Source organism: Schistocerca cancellata, chromosome 1, assembly GCF_023864275.1.
Source record: "Schistocerca cancellata isolate TAMUIC-IGC-003103 chromosome 1, iqSchCanc2.1, whole genome shotgun sequence".
Lineage (NCBI taxonomy): Eukaryota > Metazoa > Arthropoda > Insecta > Orthoptera > Acrididae > Schistocerca > Schistocerca cancellata.
This window is the reverse complement of record NC_064626.1, coordinates 531,419,389-531,426,639: the sequence shown is the minus strand read 5'-3', so window position 1 is coordinate 531,426,639 and position 7,251 is coordinate 531,419,389. Positions and strand designations below refer to the sequence as shown.

The 7,251-nt window shown below is 41.7% G+C and overlaps 1 protein-coding gene across 1 annotated transcript in view; it reads left to right on the top strand.

The window, feature by feature from the left end:
* The first annotated feature begins 655 nt into the window (after window positions 1–655).
* Window positions 656–7,251, top strand: part of LOC126188169 (sodium- and chloride-dependent glycine transporter 1-like) — a 248,947-nt gene continuing 242,351 nt past the window's right edge. Inside the window, exon 1 of the mRNA XM_049929727.1 lies at window positions 656–676. The gene's annotated coding sequence lies outside the window, so the exon portion shown is untranslated. The remainder of the gene's footprint in view (window positions 677–7,251) is intronic.

Sequence of the window (7,251 nt, the reverse complement as noted above, 5' to 3'; positions counted from 1 at the left end):
TTGAACGTCAGTGTGCTGCAGTTTAAGGTACTGTAACTGTAAGAGTCACTTGAACTATGTGTTTAATACGGCAGTACATGGACAATTGTTTCAGGTAGTTTGAGGACAGTTTATCGAGACCCATTTTGTGGAAGTTCATGAACCAACTGCAATAAAAAATTTTATAAACAGTTGTGACCTACGATACTTTTCGCATGGTTTGTGCAAACTGTAAGTCGCGCAAATTAGTGTGATCTCCGTTTAGGCACCCGCGAATCAGCTGTTAGCATTCAACCGCTACTGCAAGAAACTGACAAGGAGGAAAGACACAGCCAGAGGGCAAGTTGCAGATTAGGAGTTAGGGGCTATTCGACATAGGTTATCCATAGGTTATCGCTGACCTGTACCTGTAGCGACGAGGTTCATAACGCGCCAGTGTGTGAACACTCAATACAGTGAACGTGTTACGTTATCTGGAGTCCCCGGTGAGGTGCGTGGCGTTATCCACCTGTTCGCGGATGCGATAAGCGGCCCGCAGGCGCACGGCAGCCCCGCTAACTTCGCTCACCCAGCAGCAATTGCCTGACGTCACACAGCGGCCTGCCGCTTAGTAGATGAGCGCGCGGAATGGCCTCGGCGCAGTGGCCGAGCGGCAGGCACGCGGCGCAGACTCCAGCGGACCCTCACCTGTCGCCAGGTAAGCTAGAACACGCCGTCGGACGCGGCGACTCACTAGCCGTGTCCGAAGTGGTCATTCCAGCACACCTAGTTAGTATCGACACCTAATTAGTATTGACCTACTGTGAACTGCAGTTACTCGCAACAAGGTAAAGGCAGAGATCCGGCAGGGCCATGACGACGATTTCATGCCAAAATATTTCAGTGACATAGGGCAGTGGCCGTCAAAAGCGTCCCGAATGAAGTATTCCTGACGCTCGCGGTTCTCAGCCATATTTTGTACTAATACGCACCTAGAAACTAACGGCAGAATCCAGAAACGTGAACTAACGTTAAGACTTTTGTTAAAAGTGTAAATTTCCTGCTCAACAATAAACAAAAATACTTAAGGAGGCAATAATCTTTTCAGATGTGCTCAATTTTAATTGTTGTTGTTGTTGTTGTGGTCTTCAGTCCTGAGACTGGTTTGATGCAGCTCTCCATGCTACTCTATCCTGTGCAAGCTTCTTCATCTCCCAGTACCTACTGCAACCTACATCCTTCTGAATCTGCTTAGTGTATTCATCTCTTGGTCTCCCCCTACGATTTTTACCCTCCACGCTGCCCTCCAATACTAAATTGGTGATCCCTTGATGCCTCAGAATATGTCCTACCAACCGATCCCTTCTTCTGGTCAAGTTGTGCCACAAACTCCTCTTCTCCCCAATCCTATTCAGTACCTCCTCATTAGTTATGTGATCTACCCATCTAATCTTCAGCATTCTTCTGTAGCACCACATTTCGAAAGCTTCTATTCTCTTCTTGTCCAAACTATTTACCGTCCATGTTTCACTTCCATACATAGCTACACTCCATACAAATACTTTCAGAAATGACTTCCTGACACTTAAATCTATATTCGATGTTAACAAATTTCTCTTCTTCAGAAACGCTTTCCTTGCCATTGCCAGTCTACATTTTATATCCTCTCTACTTCGACCATCATCAGTTATTTTGCTCCCCAAATAGCAAAACTCCTTTACTAATTTAAGTGTCTCATTTCCTAATCTAATTCCCTCAGCATCACCCGACTTAATTCGACTACATTCCATTATCCTCGTTTTGCTTTTGTTGATGTTCATCTTATATCCTCCCTTCAAGACACCATCCATTCCGTTCAACTGCTCTTCCAAGTCCTTTGCTGTCTCCGACAGAATTACAATGTCATCGGCGAACCTCAAAGTTTTTATTTCTTCGCCATGGATTTTAATACCTACTCCGAATTTATCTTTTGTTTCCTTTACTGCTTGCTCAATATACAGATTGAATAACATCGGGGAGAGGCTACAACCCTGTCTTACTCCCTTCCCAACCACTGCTTCCCTTTCATGTCCCTCGACTCTTATAACTGCCATCTGGTTTCTGTACAAATTGTAAATAGCCTTTCGCTCCCTGTATTTTACCCCTGCCATCTTTAGAATTTGAAAGAGAGTATTCCAGTCAACATTGTCAAAAGCTTTCTCTAAGTCTACAAATGCTAGAAACGTAGGTTTGCCTTTCCTTAATCTTTCTTCTAAGATAAGTCGTAAGGTCAGTATTGCCTCACGTGTTTCAGTATTTCTACGGAATCCAAACTGATCTTCCCCGAGGTCGGCTTCTACTAGTTTTTCCATTCGTCTGTAAAGAATTCGTGTTAGTATTTTGCAGCTGTGGCTTATTAAACTGATTGTTCGGTAATTCTCACATCTGTCAACACCTGCTTTCTTTGGGATTGGAATTATTATATTCTTCTTGAAGTCTGAGGGTATTTCGCCTGTTACATACATCTTGCTCACCAGATGGTAGAGTTTTGTCAGGACTGGCTCTCCCAAGGCCGTCAGTAGTTCCAATGGAATGTTGTCTACTCCGGGGGCCTTGTTTTGACTCAGGTCTTTCAGTGCTCTGTCAAACTCTTCACGCAGTATCGCATCTCCCATTTCATCTTCCTCTACATCCTCTTCCATTTCCATAATATTGTCCTCAAGTACATCGCACTTGTATAGACCCTCTATATACTCCTTCCACCTTTCTGCTTTCCCTTCTTTGCTTAGAACTGGGTTTCCATCTGAGCTCTTGATGTTCATGCAAGTGGTTCTCTTTTCTCCAAAGGTGTCTTTAATTTTCCTGTAGGCGGTATCTATCTTACCCCTAGTGAGATAAGCCTCTACATCCTTACATTTGTCCTCTAGCCATCCCTGCTTAGCCATTTTGCACTTCCTGTCGATCTCATTTTTGAGACGTTTGTATTCCTTTTTGCCTGCTTCATTTACTGCATTTTTATATTTTCTCCTTTCATCAATTAAATTCAATATTTCTTCTGTTACCCAAGGATTTCTACTAGCCCTCTTCTTTTTACCTACTTGATCCTCTGCTGCCTTCACTACCTCATCCCTCAAAGCTACCCATTCTTCTTCTACTGTATTTCTTTCCCCCATTCCTGTCAATTGTTCCCTGATGCTCTCCCAGAAACTCTGTACAACCTCTGGTTCTTTCAGTTTATCCAGGTCCCAGCTCCTTAAATTCCCACCTTTTTGCAATTTCTTCAGTTTTAATCTACAGGTCATAACCAACAGATTGTGATCAGAGTCCACATCTGCCCCTGGAAATGTCTTACAATTTAAAACCTGGTTCCTAAATCTCTGTCTTACTATTATATAATCTATCTGATACCTTTCAGTATCTTCAGGGTTCTTCCATGTATACAACCTTCTATCATGATTCATAAATTGACGTTAGTGAAATCGGCCGCGAGCAAAGTAAACTCGGTCACTTACCCCATAGGCAGAGGGGTGAAAAGCGTGACTACTGCGGGATTAAAGGATGTTATTTGGGGGGGGGGGAGTATTTTATTGTCTTCCAGTACTGACAACTCATGACAACTCACGGGCGTGCGACTTATATCGAACAGCTGCTACGGTGGCGGTATCAGGGATTCATGAATGCGCATTACACATCTTGAATTACGCATCTTGAATGTGGCACACATCTTTGGTAAGGAACATTAAGTTAAGTAAGGCTGTTACAATACAATGCAATGAGTAGAAGAAAAGTGACGTTTAGATTGTTTAGCAAAATTTTGTGATGGTGTCTCATACTCAACAACGCATTTAAATAAAAACAAAAATAATATTATTAATCAAGGTCATTTGCAGAAGTAGTAAAACAAACAAAACTTCCCCTGCAAATAGTTTTGGATTGCTGATGTTGGCAACAACCGAATGATGCCGACTTGTAGCGATCAGTACTTAACGGACCGCCGGCCAAATTCTTGCGTGTCTTCTATGGAAGGAATATATAATTAAATTAAGGCTGTTGTAATACAATGGAGTGAGTAGAAGAAAAGTGACATTGAAAAGAGTTATTAAACCTCTGTGACCATGTCTGATAGTACAAAATGCATTTAAGTATATTTACAGTTACTGCTATAAATCAGTTAAATCACCCGTGCACACAAACAACATAGAAACACTTCATCAAGTAATCACAGTGTCATCACTTTGGGGTCCTGTGGGTAGCAGTAATCAGAAACAGAGAACAGCGGACAGGAAGTTTTCCGAATGGTGCCGACTTTTAAGGGTCAGTAATTGGGGCCGAAAGTCAACTTATCAGTGTAATCCAAGTATAGGCAGGAAGATCATGATGATGATGATGATGATGATGATGTGATGATGTTTGGTTTCTGGGCCGCTCGACTGCCCGGTCATCAGCTCCCGTGCAAAGTCCCAATTTTTACACAGTCCAATCTAGCCAACGTCACGAGCCGAACCCGGGACCCCGTGATGCAGAGGCAGCAACGCTAGCCACAAGACCACGAGCTGCGGACTATAGGCAGGAAGAAAATCTACTGTTACTCTGAAGCGTATTCGTCTGAATAAAGAGCCGTCCGCAAGAAATACACATCATTTGATCATCTAGCATTTCTCGATTACATCAAAACACAGTTGCAGGTCAATATTCGACACGTTCGTTAATGAGAATTACACTCTATTCAGTTAGCGTACTTCGCAAATATGACATAGCAGCTATTTGGTACAAATGACGGAACCATTTCATTCTTATATAATACTGTGAATATTTGCGGTACGTAAAAGTTTGCAGAGTGTCAAAGCCAACGCCTTTGTATTATTGTGCATCACATATGTGTGGCTGTCATCAGACAACTTACTGCATCATTAACTGGAGCAATTTGTAGTGTAGGTAAATACCAGTATATGCTAATGTTTGTGATATTTGCTATAGATGTATCATTGTCCTCGAGCTGTATAAACATTGATTGAATCACATACAATACTCGAATAGTGGAAGTGACCTTCAGGAAGCGAATTACTTATGATGAATCATGGAATACGTATTCATCTATAGGAAAAGTGAATGCCCCTAAATTTAGGAACGAATGTCATTAATGGTCTCATACACCAGTGAGAAACGGGTGGTAGAAGATATAGAAACAGTCTAGCCTGCAATAATGAGATTTTGAATATTAATTTTAAGAGTTACAGGAAGAAATAAAATTAGAATAGTGGAAAAATGACAATAGCTAAAATTTAAAGGAATAGATTACTAAATAAATTGATGCAGTGACGCACATTGGGTATCCACAAGGAGAATGGTAAAATGAATTTTTCGTTCTAAAGTAGGAGGACGAATAAAAGTTGGTAAACTAAACAGAACTGAGATTCAAAAGCACAAAACTGAGGACCGAATTTGGCACGTTGCTGTAAGTAGAAGAAAATTTAACCAGAACTTAAAATCAGGAAAATCCACAGAGCACACGCAAAAACAGCTGCTCATTTCACTCTATGTTATTATATTTTGATCTGTTCTGAAATATGTTCTTTCCAGATATTGGCCCGTAGTGTACATCATAATGATCACTGTCTCCATGGTTTCTGCTTAAACGCTCCGTACGTTATTTGACTATAATATTTAATGTTTTATTTACGAGAAAGGTAGTTTCTCACTACAAAATTCTATAGTAACCAGTAACCGATTCCACATATCGTTTGCCTTATTACTTGTTTCCGTGTTCAAACTGCGTAACAATAATCTTATACCTTTAAAAATACGTATACGCTGCGAACTCGGTGTGTAGTGGCGAGACAGGGAGAGAAGGTGACAATACGGTGGAACCGTACTTGCTAGTGCTCGCTTTTCAAGAGACTCAGCCGGCCGCTGTGGCCGAGCGGTTCTAGGCGCTTCAGTCCGGAACCGCGCTGCTTTTAGGTCGCATGTTCGAATCCTGCCTCGGGCATGGATGTGTGTGATGTCCTTAGGTTAGTTAGATTTAAGTATTTCTAAGTCTAGGGGACTGATGAGCTCAGATGTTAAGTCCCATAGAGCTTAGAGCCATTTGAAACATCAAGAGACTCATTCATGTTCACCCAGTATAACCCACGTTTCTTTATTTCTATCACTAATGACATCACCGTATTTCGCACGATCATGTTCTGGGATTGAGTTCATTTCATATGTATCATGGCGTCTCGCAGACCAAAGCGAGACTGCTGATAGTTACAGCCAAATAATATTATCAACTGGAGGGACTGACGTATTGCGTTGAGACCACGTGATTTGATAAAGAGATAGCCCATATGTCTCAACACTGTGCAGATAAACCTGGCAGATACGTATATCATCAGCAAGCAACGAACAAACTTTGCGAGATAGTGACGAAGTTTTAAAGTGCCACAGCGGTCGCAATCTTCTAGTATGTTTGTTTATCTAGCGTTGACCTCCTTGAAAATACACAAAATTCTACTAGACTAATGAAGCTTCTGGAAAAACGCTTCGCTTGACAGATAAGCATATTGAACAGTGATTGTGGAGGAGGAAAAAAATTCTCAAAAGTTCGGGTGATGCTTCTATGTGAGTAGTATTGTTAAAGGGTATGAAATCTCTAGTACAGCACTGTCATCATAGAATAACCTGCTTCCTTCAGGGCTATCTGCAACCAGTTGCTAGCGGTAGCGTTTCCTGAGTGGTGCTATGAGTCCGTGGTTTGACTGTGCACGTTGTTAAAAGACAATTGATATCCTTGAGACGATCCTAAGATTAACACAGCGGACATCATTTCGATGCATGTATTTCAATTATACGTGACGACGAGGCTAGAAACCTCGAAATCGATCGTGGGGCTATAGGAGTGAATATCATTCTAGCACTGGAATTACGGTTCTTTTCATACTATTCTGCAGCATGTAGCATCACCTGTTAGCCTTCTGCTAGCAGCACTCCTTGGAATGGACTTCAAGAGACAAAACACCGTGCAGCACTGAAAACTGGACTTTTGGATAGGTTTCTCTGTGATAGTTAGTGATATCGATTGAAACAAAAAGTTTACTATTACCAGTCATAATTTAATTTCCACAATGCGTTTTAGGATTTTTAACCTCCATCTTCCGGTGTCTGGCTGTCTCCACAGCCAAATGAAAAAAAAAAAAAGGAAAAGGTGAGCGTCACTACATTTTGTACGGAAAGATCCGGGTTCGATTCCCGACACCTTTTAGTATTTTCATGAGTTACGAAGGTCTGGAAAGCTGTCTACTCGGCCTCCCGAGGCTGAGTGAGGATATGCTT